Here is a 12,069-nt window from a genome sequence, read left to right as displayed (position 1 = left end):
CAGTGTCTGGACTGTGATCACCACTCTCAGTGTCTGGACTGTGATCTCCTCTCTCAGTGTCTGGACTGTGATCACCACTATCAGTGTCTGGACTGTGATCTCCTCTCTCAGTGTCTGGACTGTGATCTCCTCTCTCAATGTCTGGACTGATCTCCTCTCTCAGTGTCTGGACTGTGTTTTGATCTCTCATTGAATGGACAACGATCTACTCTCTCTGTGTCTGCACGATGGTGGGCCCTGGCAATGATGCCCCCCCCCACCCCCGACCATGATACAATTGCCACACTCAACACTGACCTGTGAAGGAATTGCTCGAGGAACCGAACACCAGTGAAAAACAGAACCTTCCGGTGTGAACAGCAAGATTTTTGTAATAACAGGGCTCACCAACAGAAACACAGTCACGGACTTAATGCTTTGCAACATGAGGCATGGGAAATACCAACCACCCTCGTTTAAACTGTTCCAAGGACAGGAATAAAATGGGTCAGATATAGAGTAAAGCTCCCTCTAAAATGTCACAACAAACACTCCCAGGGTAGGTGAAATAGGGGTCAGAAACAGAGTAAAGCTGCATCTACACTGTCCCGTCAAACAGTCCCAGTTCAGGTACAGGGTTAGAAACAGAGGAAAGCTCCCTCTACACTGTCCCATCAAACACTCCGAGGCCAGTTACAAAACAGGTTAGATACAGAGTAAAAGTCCCTCTGCACTCTCCCATGCTCTGTGTGTGGGTCTCAATCCCACTCCGGGTGATATCTACTAACGGACACCGGGATGGAGCCTGGGCCTTTTCCTGAGATCACTGCCTTCCCCCATTCTCGTTCATTTTCCCTTTCTTCGATGCTCTGCTCCAGTTTCTCAGTCCGATTGGTGTTAAAATACAAATTGCTGTTATTGTCAACATTCTTCCTGGAAAAAATCCATTGAAGCAGCAACAAGTGGCTATTTTTTTGCTGCCAACAGCTCAGAGGCATTTCCAAAACATCTCCTCCGGTCTCTATTTACTTATCCCTCCTCTGTTTCTCGATTTTCAGTTCCTCAAACTCTTTGTCTTTCTCTTTATGTCTCTCTCTGTCTCTATCGTGCTCTCTTTCTCCCTCTACTCACTCTTTCTCCCTTTGCTCTCTCCGTCTCTCTTTATCTTACCCCCAACATACACCGTTCAGACATTCGTCCCAAAGAGTCCATGCCGTTGTCTTCTGCTCCACATGGTCCTCGTTTCACCCTGCTTCATCATGACCCAATCAACATATCTTTCTATTCCCTCATCCCTCGTGTGTTTATCTAGCTTAATCTTAACAGCATCGTTGCTCGTCGCCTCAACTCACTTGTGGTAGCGAGTTGCTCACTCTCACCACTCCCTGGGTAAACGAGTTTCTCCTGAGTTAATATTGGATTTATCATTGACTAGCTTCGATTTTTAACCCCGAGTTCTGCTCTCACCCGCGGGTGGAATCATCTTCTCTCCGTCTACCGTATCAAACCCGTCATTAAACTTAAAGACTTCTATCAGGTCACTCCTCAGTCTTCTCTTTTCAAGAGAAAAGACATCCAGCTTGTTCTCTCTTTCATGATAGTTATATCCTCCCCGTTCCATGATATTGTTTCAGTAAACTGTCCGTGATGCACTCGGGAAATGTATTGCCATTATAACGCATTCAATGGGAAAATTAAAATCTCCGTTCATAACTGCTTTGCCTGAGCTACAGGCTCCTCTGATCTCCGTATTTCTGTATGGGTTCAATACTTCCTGTTTGAAGTATTTGTTTCATTAATTGAAAGCTTTTCATGTCCCAGTTCCCCTCAGTGGGTTGTGATCTCCAGTGTGTTCTTTCAAAGAGCCAGCACAGGCATGACGGGCCCAATGTATGCTAAGATTCCAGAAATACTTAGATTTGCACAGCTGAGAAACAGGCCATTCGGCACAATAGATACATGCCGTGGTTTATGTTCCACACGAGCAAAAGACCACCCTTCTTCATCTAACCCCATGAACATATCCTATTCCTTTCTCATCTCAGAGAAACATATGGTATTCTGAGGGACTAGACAGGATACATGGTGATTACACTGACTGGTGAATCAAGACCAATGGGGAATAGTCATTTCCCATTCCCCAGACAAGGGGTCGGCCATTAAAGACTGAGATGAGCGCACTCGCTTGAACATCTCATCCAAATGACGACACTTCAAAGGGTACAGCCCCCCCTCAGTACTGACCTTCCGACAGTGCAGCACTCCCTCAGTACTGACCTTCCGACAGTGCAGCACTCCCTCAGTACTGACCTTCCGACAGTGCAGCACTCCCTCAGTACTGACATTCCGACAGTGCAGCACTCCCTCAGTACTGACCTTCTGACAATGCAGCACTCCCTCAGTACTGACCTTCCGACAGTGCAGCACTCCCTCAGTACTGACCTTCCGACAGTGCAGCACTCCCTCAGTACTGACCTTCCGACAGTGCAGCACTCCCTCAGTACTGACCTTCCGACAATGCAGCACTCCCTCAGTACTGACCTTCCGACAGTGCAGCACTCCCTCAGTACTGACCTTCCGACAATGCAGCACTCCCTCAGTACTGACCTTCCGACAGTGCAGCACTCCCTCAGTACTGACCTTCCGACAGTGCAGCACTCCCTCAGTACTGACCTTCCGACAGTGCAGCACTCCCTCAGTACTGACCTTCCGACAGTGCAGCACTCCCTCAGTACTGAACCTCCGACAGTGCAGCACTCCCTCTTTACTGACCCTCCGAAAGTGCAACACTCTCTCAATACTGACCCTCCGACCGTGCGGCGCTTCCTCAGTACTGCTCCTCTGACAGTGCAGCATTCCCTCAGAACTGATCCTCTGAGCGTGCAGCGCTCCCACAGTACTGGCACAGGAAATTGTCGGCCAGGATTGTGATGCTCAAGTCTCTGCTGTGTGTGGGGTTCGAGCGCACGACCTTCTGACTCTGAGGCCAGATGCTACCCACTGAGCCCCGGCTCATAATGACTATGTCAGGTTATTGCTTGACGAGTCCGTGGGACAGATCTCCCAACTTTGTCACCAGTTCACAGACGTTAGTGAGAAGGACTTTGCAGGCCCGTCTGGGCTCGGTGCGCCTGTCTGATACCGAGGCCATATTTCAGAGGGCAGTTAAGTCAACCAGGTTAGTGTGAGAGTTGATTCAGAGTTGGAGGGAAAGATTGAGTATCAGGAACAAAATAGCTCTTTATACCCCTTCAGAAACTGGAATACTCCTGGGAGTGATTCTGAGTCCAAACTCACCTTAATGAGAGGAGTATGTTCTGAACTCTTGAGAAGGTGGGTAGTTGGGAATTACGGATAAGGGGAGAAGGTTGCTTGGTGAGAATGAGCAATATGGAGAGAAGATGGATTGGTGAGAGGAAGGAATATGGGGAGAAAGTGGGTAGGTTGGATTTAGGGATATGGGGAGAAGGCGGGTAGGTGGGGATTGAGGGATATGGTGGGAAGGTGGGTAGGTGGGGATTGAGGGATATCGTGGGAAGGTGGGTAGGTGGGGATTGAGGGATATCGTGGGAAGGTGGGTAGGTGGGGATTGAGGGATATCGTGGGAAGGTGGGTAGGTGGGGATTGAGGGATATCGTGGGAAGACGGGTAGGTGGGGATTGAGGGATATCGTGGGAAGGTGGGTAGGTGGGGATTGAGGGATATCGTGGGAAGACGGGTAGGTGGGGATTGAGGGATATCGTGGGAAGGTGGGTAGGTGGGGATTGAGGGATATCGTGGGAAGGTGGGTAGGTGGGGATTGAGGGATATCGTGGGAAGGTGGGTAGGTGGGGATTGAGGGATATCGTGGGAAGGTGGGTAGGTGGGGATTGAGGGATATGGTGGGAAGACGGGTAGGTGGGGATTGAGGGATATCGTGGGAAGACGGGTAGGTGGGGATTGAGGGATATGGTGGGAAGGTGGGTAGGTCGCGTTGAGCGTTAGGGAGAGAAGGTTTTCAGTTGGGGATTAAGGGATATGTGGAGAAGGCGAGTAGGTAGGCTTTGGTGATGTGGGGAGAAGGTGGGCAGGTGTGGATTGAGGGTTATTGTGAGAAGGTGCATTTCAAGGAGCTTCATAAAGGAGGAGAGTGAACTCGAGAGTTTACGGAGGGAATTCCAGAGGCTGGTGACCAGGCAGCTGAAGGCACGGCCGCAAATGGTGGAGTGCAAGAAATCGGGGATGCGCAAGAGGCCAGAATGTGAGGAGCGCAGAGACCTCAGTGGGGGAGGATGGGGTTGAATTCTTGGGGGAGGTTACAGAGATAGCGGGATCGATGGCCGTGGAAGGATTTGAACACAACGATGAGAATTTTAAAATCGAGGCGTTGCCGGACAGGGAGCCAATTTAGGTGATGATTGAAAAGGACTTTGTGCGAATTAGGATACGGGCAGCTGAGTTTTGGATGAGCTGAAGTTAATGAAGGGTGGAAGATGGGAGGTTGGCCAGAAGAGCATTGGAGTAATCCAGTTTCGCGGTAACAAAGGCACGGACAAGAGTTTCAGCAACAGATGAGATGTGGCAGAAGCAGAGACGGGCGAGTAACAGAGATGGAAGTAGGCGGACTTGGTGATGGAGAGAATATGTGGTCGGAATCTCAGCTCAGGGTCAAATTGGACGTCAAGGGTTGTGAATGGTCTGTTTCAGCATCAGACGGTGTCCAGGGAGAGGGATGGAGTCGGTGGGTTGGGCTTGTTACGGGAGCACACGATGTGGACTGGCAGTGATACACCCCATGGTACAATAACCACACTCAGCGCTGACCCGTGCGGCAACTGCCGGTGGAACACGGATCCATGCGAGAGGCAGAACCATCGGAGGTGAACAGAAAGAGTTTTAAAATAACAGGGTGGAGCAAAATAAAACATTGTCACAGTGTTTAATGCTTAGGAATGTGAGGTATGAGGAATATCAACCACCTCAGTCTGAACTGTTCACAAGTTCGAAAGAGAACGGGTTAGATAGAGAGTAAAGCCCCCTCTACACAGTCCCATCAAACACTCCCAGGACAGGTACAGCACGGTTTAGATACGGAGTGAAAATCCCTCCAGAGTGTCCCGTCAAATACACCCAGGGCAGGTACAGCACGGTGAGATACAGAGTAAATCTAGCTCCACACTGTCCCATCAAACACTCCCATGCATGTACAGCATGGGTTAGATAGAGAGTACAGATCCCTCTACAGTGTCCCATTGAATATTTCCAGGGCAGGTAGAGCACGAGTTAGATAGAGAGTCAAGCTCCCTGTACACTATCCATTCAAACACTCTCAGGGCAGGAACAACACTGTTTAGATACAGAGTAAAGCTCCCTCTACATTCTCCCATGCTCTGTGTGTGGGCGTCAGCCGCACACCGTGTGAGATCTACCAACAGAGACTGGGATGCAGCCTGGTCCTTCCCCAAAGATCAATGACTTCCCCCCTTCTCGGTGATTCCAACGCCCTCTGATGCTTTGATCCTGATTGTTTCTCTCTCTCTCTCTCTCTCACTCTACTCTCTCTCTCTCTGACCAGTCTCTATCACTCGCTCTGTCCCTGTCTCTCCCTCTCTCGGCCCGTCACTCCCCTGTTACTCTCTCTGTCTGTTTCTCTTCCTCTCTCTGTCCCTCTGTCGTTCTCTCTCACTCTCCTCGTGGTCTTTATCTGTCTTCCCCTTTTTGTCTCTTTTTCTCTTCTTGTGTTCTCCTTATCTTCCTCTTGTCTCTGTCTCATCCTCTCTACCCTCTATCCATTTACCCTCTCTGTCTTCTTCTACTCTCTCTCATTCTCTCTTTCTCACCCTACTCTCCTCTCTCCCTATCTCTGTCTCTCGTTCTTTCTCTGTATGTACTCTCTCTGTCTCCTTCTACTTTCTCTCTATCTCTCTTCCTCACATTACTCTCCTCTTTCTCCTACTCTCTTTGTCTGTACCCTCTCTGTCACCTTCTACTCTGTCTTTCTCGCGCACTCCACTTTCTCTGTCTCTCTCTGTCTCTCTACCGCTCCCCTGTGAGATAAAAAAATACTTGGCAATATATCTCAATGGGAAATGAAGAAATATTTTTTCATCGAGATTTGTTATTATGTGGAATGCAATACCTAAAAGAGCGGTGGAACCACATTCCATAGGCACTTTCAAACGGCAATTGGACATGTCATTGAAGAGGAATAATTTGCAGGGTGATGAGGAAATCGCTGTAAACCACCCCACGGCTATCCTTCTCCATCTAACCCCATCAATATGTCCATCTATTCCTCTGCCATCTCATTGAAACATCTAAAATAGAACATAAGATTCTGAGGGGACTTGACAGGATAGATCCGGAGAGATTGTTTCCCTTGGCTGTCGAGTCGAGAACAAGGGGAAATTGTCTTCAGATAAGGGGTCGGCCATGAAAGACTGAGATGAGGAGGAATTTATTCATTCAGAGGGATGTGAATCAATGGAATTCTCTACCCAGAGGGCTGTGGATGCTGAGTCGTTGATAATATTCAAGGCTGGAATTAATAGAATTTTGTGCTCGAGGGGAATCAAGGGATTTGGGGATCGGGCGGGAAGGTGGAGATGAGGTAGAAGATCAAGCATGATCTGATTGAATGGTGGAGCAGGCTCGAGGGCCCGGATGGCCTACTCCTGCTCACATTTGTTATGTTTTAATGTTCTTTCTCTCTCATCTGTTTATCCAGATTCCCCTTAAATGCATCTTTGCGATTCTTCTCAACTACACTTCGTGGGCGCGAGTTTCACATTCTCACCAGTCTCTGGGTTAAGACGTTTTTACTGAATTCATTATTCGATTCAATTCGATTTATTAGTGACGATCTGATAATAATGGCCCTTGGTTCGAGTCTCCCCTTCAAGTGGAAACATCTTCTTCAGGTATAACCAATCAAACACATCATTAATCTTAAAAACCTCTATCACGTACCTCCTAAGTCTTCTCTTTTCTAGAGAAAAAAGCCCCAGCTTGTTCTCTCTTTCCTGACACGTGTAACCTCTCAGTTCGATGATATTGTTTCAGAAAACTGTCCTGGATGCATTCTGGAAATGTATTGCCTCAGTCTATGTGAAAATTAAAATCTCCCTTCATAACTCCTTTGCCTGAGCTACATGCTCCTCTGATCTCCGTATTTCTGTGTAGGGTCAATACTTCCTGTTTGAAGTATTTGTTTCATTAATTGAAAGCTTTTCATGCCCCAGTTCATCTCATTTGGTTGTGATCTCCAGTGTGATCGAGCCGTCTATGGGTTCAGGCTCTGAACAGCAACTTGATTCTCTGATCCGGGACTGACAGCACACCCATTTTAAACAGACACAGAATGATCCGGGACTGACAGTACATCCATTTTAAACAGACACAGAATGATCTGGGACTGACAGTACATCCATTTTAAACAGACACAGAATGATCCGGGACTGACAGCATACGCCTTTTAAAAAGACATGTAATTAGTGAGCATTTCAGATTCGGGGAAGGTTAGAACGGATTTACTGTGGACATTTGACATCGTATTTGTCAAATTGTACACAGCCTTGTTGAGACGTGACTATATAGGTCAATGGATTGTAACACATGCGGCATATATGGGTTTTCGGAAGGTATTTGGTAACATGGCTCACAGGAGGAGTCAGCCGTTTGGTGTCAGAGGAAATGTCGCCGCCCGGATGGAATGTCGATAATGTGTTTGGTTTTCTCCATTGTTGTTCACAGACCGAACACTGCGATCAATGAGTTCTTGATCAAGTATGACGGTTACCAACTGGTCCAGTTCACGAAATTCTGCCGGGACAGACTGGAACAGGAAGTTGAAGAAGGGGTGGACGGAGTCAGCTTGTTGTCAACATACGAGAGGCATTTCAGTGGACAAGTACATCGGGTAAGTGGGAGGGACACGGGATGAGTTTGGATTATTTAAACATCACAAAACTAACAAGATATCAGAGCGTAGAATCAGAGAAAGTAACAGAAGAGAAACAGATCAAACTGGAAAGAAATGGATCAAAGTGTAATTATTGTGAATCTGAAACAATGAAAGGAAGAGGTGAAAATACGCAGCGGATCGGTCAGTATCTGGACAAAGGACAGGGTAACGGTTCAGGTATAACTCCAGTGTGGACTGAAAACAATGTGAAACAATTTTAGTGGAACTGGGAAAAAGGACAGAACGGAGGCGACAAACGGGAGTTAGATGGAATTTCATGCGTTGACTGACCTGGAATCTACTTCAGGATATTAAGGAATTGAGAGATGACAAAACATATCTGCGGAGCAAATGAGAGACATTTCAAGAACAAAAATGTTAAAATGGTTATAATGTGTAAGACCCGAAAAGGGAAACTAATCAAACAAACTGTGGAGAGCGCGAAACCGAGGCCGTGCAGGGTTTAGTTCTCCCCCAGTTATCACCGGGGGTTTATTCGACCTTCAGCGGACTCACAATCCGGGCAGTGGAACTTGCGGTGGAGTGTCACTCCCCGGGAGAGCACTTTAGGAAATTGCAGGCAATCAGCCCATAATATTCTGTCAATTACTTTTAATGAAATCGATGTGAAAATGTGGCAGGGTGTGTAATGGACGGTCGATCTGACACCACCTGCTGAAGGTGGAAATCGAGGCAACCGAGTCATCGAATCATAGAAAATAGGAGCAGGAGTAGGCCATTCGGCCCTTCGAGCCTGCTCCACCATTCAATATGATCATGGCTGATCCTCTATCTCAAATCATATTCCCTCGTTTGAAGTTGTTGCAATCCGCTTTTATGTTCCTTGCAAGTTCACACTCATACTCTATTTTTCCCTCTTAATCAATCTCTTGGCTCTTTTTTGCTCAATTCGAAACAGCTCCCAATCCTCAGGCTTGCTACATTTTCTGGCAAATTGCTATGACTCCTCTTTGGATCTCATCCTATTCATAATTTCTTTTGTTTGCCATGTTTGGGACTCGTTTCGTTTTGTCTTTTTGTGCCAGATTGGAATGTATAACTGTTGCAATTCATGCATTTTTCTTTAAATGTCAGCCATTGCCTATCCACCGTCATGCCTTTTAATGAAGGTTCCAAATCTATCATAGCCAACTCACTCCTCATACCTTCCTCGTTTCCTTTGTTTAGATTTAGTACCCTAGTTTCGGATTGCACGACTTCACTTTCTATCTTAATGAAGAATTCTATCATGTTCCAGTCACTCTTCCTGAAAGCACCCCGCACAACAAGGTTATGAATTCACCGCTTCTCAATGCTCAATACCCAATCTAGGACAGCCTGTTCCCAAATTAGCTCCTCAACATACTGGTCTAAAATATCATCTCGTACACACTCCATAATTTAATGCTAAGTCACCCATGATGAAGTGGGAATTGAAGGATATGGCGGAAATACGTCAATAGGGGGTTGAGGGATATGAGAGGTAGTTGTGGATTGAGGGATTTTTGTGAATGCGGGTCGGTGGGGTTCAGTGATATGGGGAGAAGGTATGTAGGTGGGGATTGAGGGATATGGGTAGAATGTTTGTTGGTGCGGTAGACGGATATGTTGAGAGGGTGGTTAAGTGGTAATTAATGGATATAGTGAGAAGGTGGTTGGGTGTGTTTGAATGATCTGCTGAGATGGTGCTTTTGTGGGATACGGAAGGAAGGTATTTTGGTGGGGATTGAGGACTATGCTGAGAAGTTGGGTTGGTGGGATTGAGGGATATGGGGTTAAGGTGCATGGATGTTGATTGAGGGATCTGGGAATGTGGTTAGTTGGGATTGACTGACATGGTTAGAAGTTGGTAGATAGGATTGAGGGATATGTTGGGAAGGTGTGTTGGTAGGGATTGAGGGATGTTGTGAGAATGTGGGCAGGTGGGGTTGAGTGTTATGGGGAGAAGGTGTGTAGCTGTGATTTGAGTGTTATTGGGAGTTGGTTCGGTTGTACTGAGGGATATGGTGAGAATTTGGGTATCTGGGGTTTGAGGGATAGGGTGAGAAGTTGTGTCGGTGGGATTGAGGAATAAGGAGAGAATGTGGGTAGGTTGGGATCGATGGATATGAGGGGATGATTTGTAGTTGGGAATTGAGGGATTTTGTGTGAAGGTGGGATGGTCTCGTTGAGTGACATGGGGAGAAGGTGTGTCGGTGGGGATTGAGGAATATGTGGAGAAGGTGGTAGGTGGGGTGGACGGATATGGTGAGGAGTTGGTTCGGTGTGATTGTGGGAAATATTAATAAAGGTGGTTGGTTATGATTGAGAGATATTGTGAGAAGGTGGTTCCGTGGGTGAGAGTGATCTTGGGAGAAGGATGGTAAGAGGGAGTGAGAGATATGGGGAGAAGTTGGGTCGCCGTGTGTCAGTTATATGTGGAGAAGGTGATTAGGTGCAGTTTGAGTGAAATGTGGAGAATGTGTGCAGGTGGGTATTGATGGATATTGTGTAAATGTGTGCAGGTGGGGTTGAGTGATGTTGGGAGAAATTCGGTCGGTGGGGTTGATGGATATGGTGAGAAGGTGAAACGTTTTGTTGAGGGATATTGTGAGAAGGTTGGGTGATTGTGTTGAGTGAAATTGGTAGAAGATCGGTCGGTGGGAATCTCTCTCTCTTTCCCTGTCCCCCTCCCTATACCCCTCACTCTCTCTCTGTGACTCACCCTCATCGCTCTCTGCTCGTGCTCTCCCTCTGCTCGCTATCTCACCCCTTCCTCTCTCCCTTTCTCTCTCACGGCCTCTATCTCTGTTTCTGTCGCACTCTCCTCGCTGTTTACGAGCTCTCACCCTCTCCTCCATGTCTCTCCCCCTTTCTCTCTCTCTCTCTCTCTCTCTCTGTCTCTGATTCATCCCCATCTCTCATTATTTCTCTTCCGTTTCTCTGTCTCCAATGTTTCTTTCTCTTTCTGTCTGTTTCTCCATCTGTCTGTCTCTTTCTTTCTCCCTCACCCCACTATCTCTCTGTCCGTATTTTTCAGATTCTCACAGTCTGTCTGCCTGTCTCTCTGTCACTCCCCCGCCTCGTCATTGCCTCTCTCGGTGTCTCTCTGCCTCTGCACTGTGTCATCCTCTTTCGTTCTTCACTCTCTCCCCTCACTCTCTCCCTCCACTCTCCATCTCTCTCCCTCTCCACCTCTCGTCTCCACCTCTCTCAGTCACTAACTCTCTCCCTTTCTATATATCTCACCTTCAATTTCAAGCTTCCCTTTTATACGTTCTCTTTCTCTCTGCCACGACACTCTGTGCCACTACACTCTGTGCACTACAGTCTGTGCCACTACACTCTCTGTCCATCCCCATCTCTCTGTCTCTCTCTCTGTCTCTCGCCCTGTACTGTGTAACTCTGTCCCTTTATCTCCCCTTCACTCTCTCCCTCTGAATATTTCCCTCTGATTCTCTCTTTTCCAGGCACTCACCCTCCACTTTCTTTCTCTATCTCTTTCTTTCCCCGTCTCTCCATATCTACCCTCGTCTATCTGTCTCGACTCGCTCTCTCTCTCTCTGTCTCCCTCCATCTACACTCATTGATCCATCTCAGTCTCTCCCTCTCTTTCTTCCTCCCTCCGCCCTCTCTCTCTGTCTGTTTCTCCCTCTGTTTGTGTCTTTGATTCTTTCTCCCCCACCATCTCTCTGTCTCTATAATTCTGTCTCTCTCTCTATGTCTCTCTCTCTCTGCTGATTCTCTGCCGTTCAATCACGATCTCTCTGTCTCCCTCTCCATCGTTATCACTCTCCCCCCCCCCAACCTCCATTCGTCTCTCTCTCTCTCTCTTTCTCCGTCTCCTTCTGCGTCTCTCTCTCTTTCCCTCAGCTATCTCTCCCCCTATCCTCGTCTCTCCCTCTATCCTCTTCTCTCACTCTCTGTCTGTCTCTCTTTCGGCCTCTCCTACTTCTCTCTATTTCTTGCTCTCTCCTCTCTTTTTCAATCTCTCTTTGTCACCTCTCTGTCTCTCTCGTTCACTCTCCCGAACTATATGTCGATGTCTTCATTTTTCTCTCTGACTTCCTCTCCCCATTTCTCAACCTTTTTGCTTATGTCTCTGTTCCTCTTGCCACTTTCTCTGTCTCTCTTTCATCTGTCACTGCTGGTCACCAGCGCCGCCTGCT

General features: G+C 47.4%; 2 long non-coding RNA genes across 14 annotated transcripts in view; one reads left to right on the top strand and one right to left on the bottom strand.

Annotated features, from left to right (window-relative positions):
* Positions 1-12,069, bottom strand: part of LOC137312864 (uncharacterized) — a 1,008,715-nt gene that overhangs the window by 143,570 nt on the left and 853,076 nt on the right. The gene's annotated exons all lie outside the window — the stretch shown is intronic.
* Positions 1-12,069, top strand: part of LOC137312865 (uncharacterized) — a 157,370-nt gene that overhangs the window by 73,367 nt on the left and 71,934 nt on the right. For 10 of the 13 annotated variants that reach the window (XR_010960879.1, XR_010960871.1, XR_010960882.1 and 7 more), the window contains one exon: positions 7,711-7,876. The exons of 2 other annotated variants lie outside the window; for them this stretch is intronic. This is a non-coding gene — a long non-coding RNA (uncharacterized lncRNA). Of the gene's footprint in view, positions 1-6,814; positions 6,879-7,710; positions 7,877-12,069 lie in introns of all 13 variants that reach the window. One more of the 13 variants, XR_010960873.1, reaches the window with a different exon arrangement.

This window comes from Heptranchias perlo, unplaced genomic scaffold (assembly GCF_035084215.1).
Source record: "Heptranchias perlo isolate sHepPer1 unplaced genomic scaffold, sHepPer1.hap1 HAP1_SCAFFOLD_44, whole genome shotgun sequence".
Taxonomy (NCBI): Eukaryota; Metazoa; Chordata; class Chondrichthyes; order Hexanchiformes; family Hexanchidae; genus Heptranchias; species Heptranchias perlo.
The sequence above is the reverse complement of the archived record's forward strand: the minus strand, read 5'-3'. Positions and strand labels throughout refer to the sequence as shown.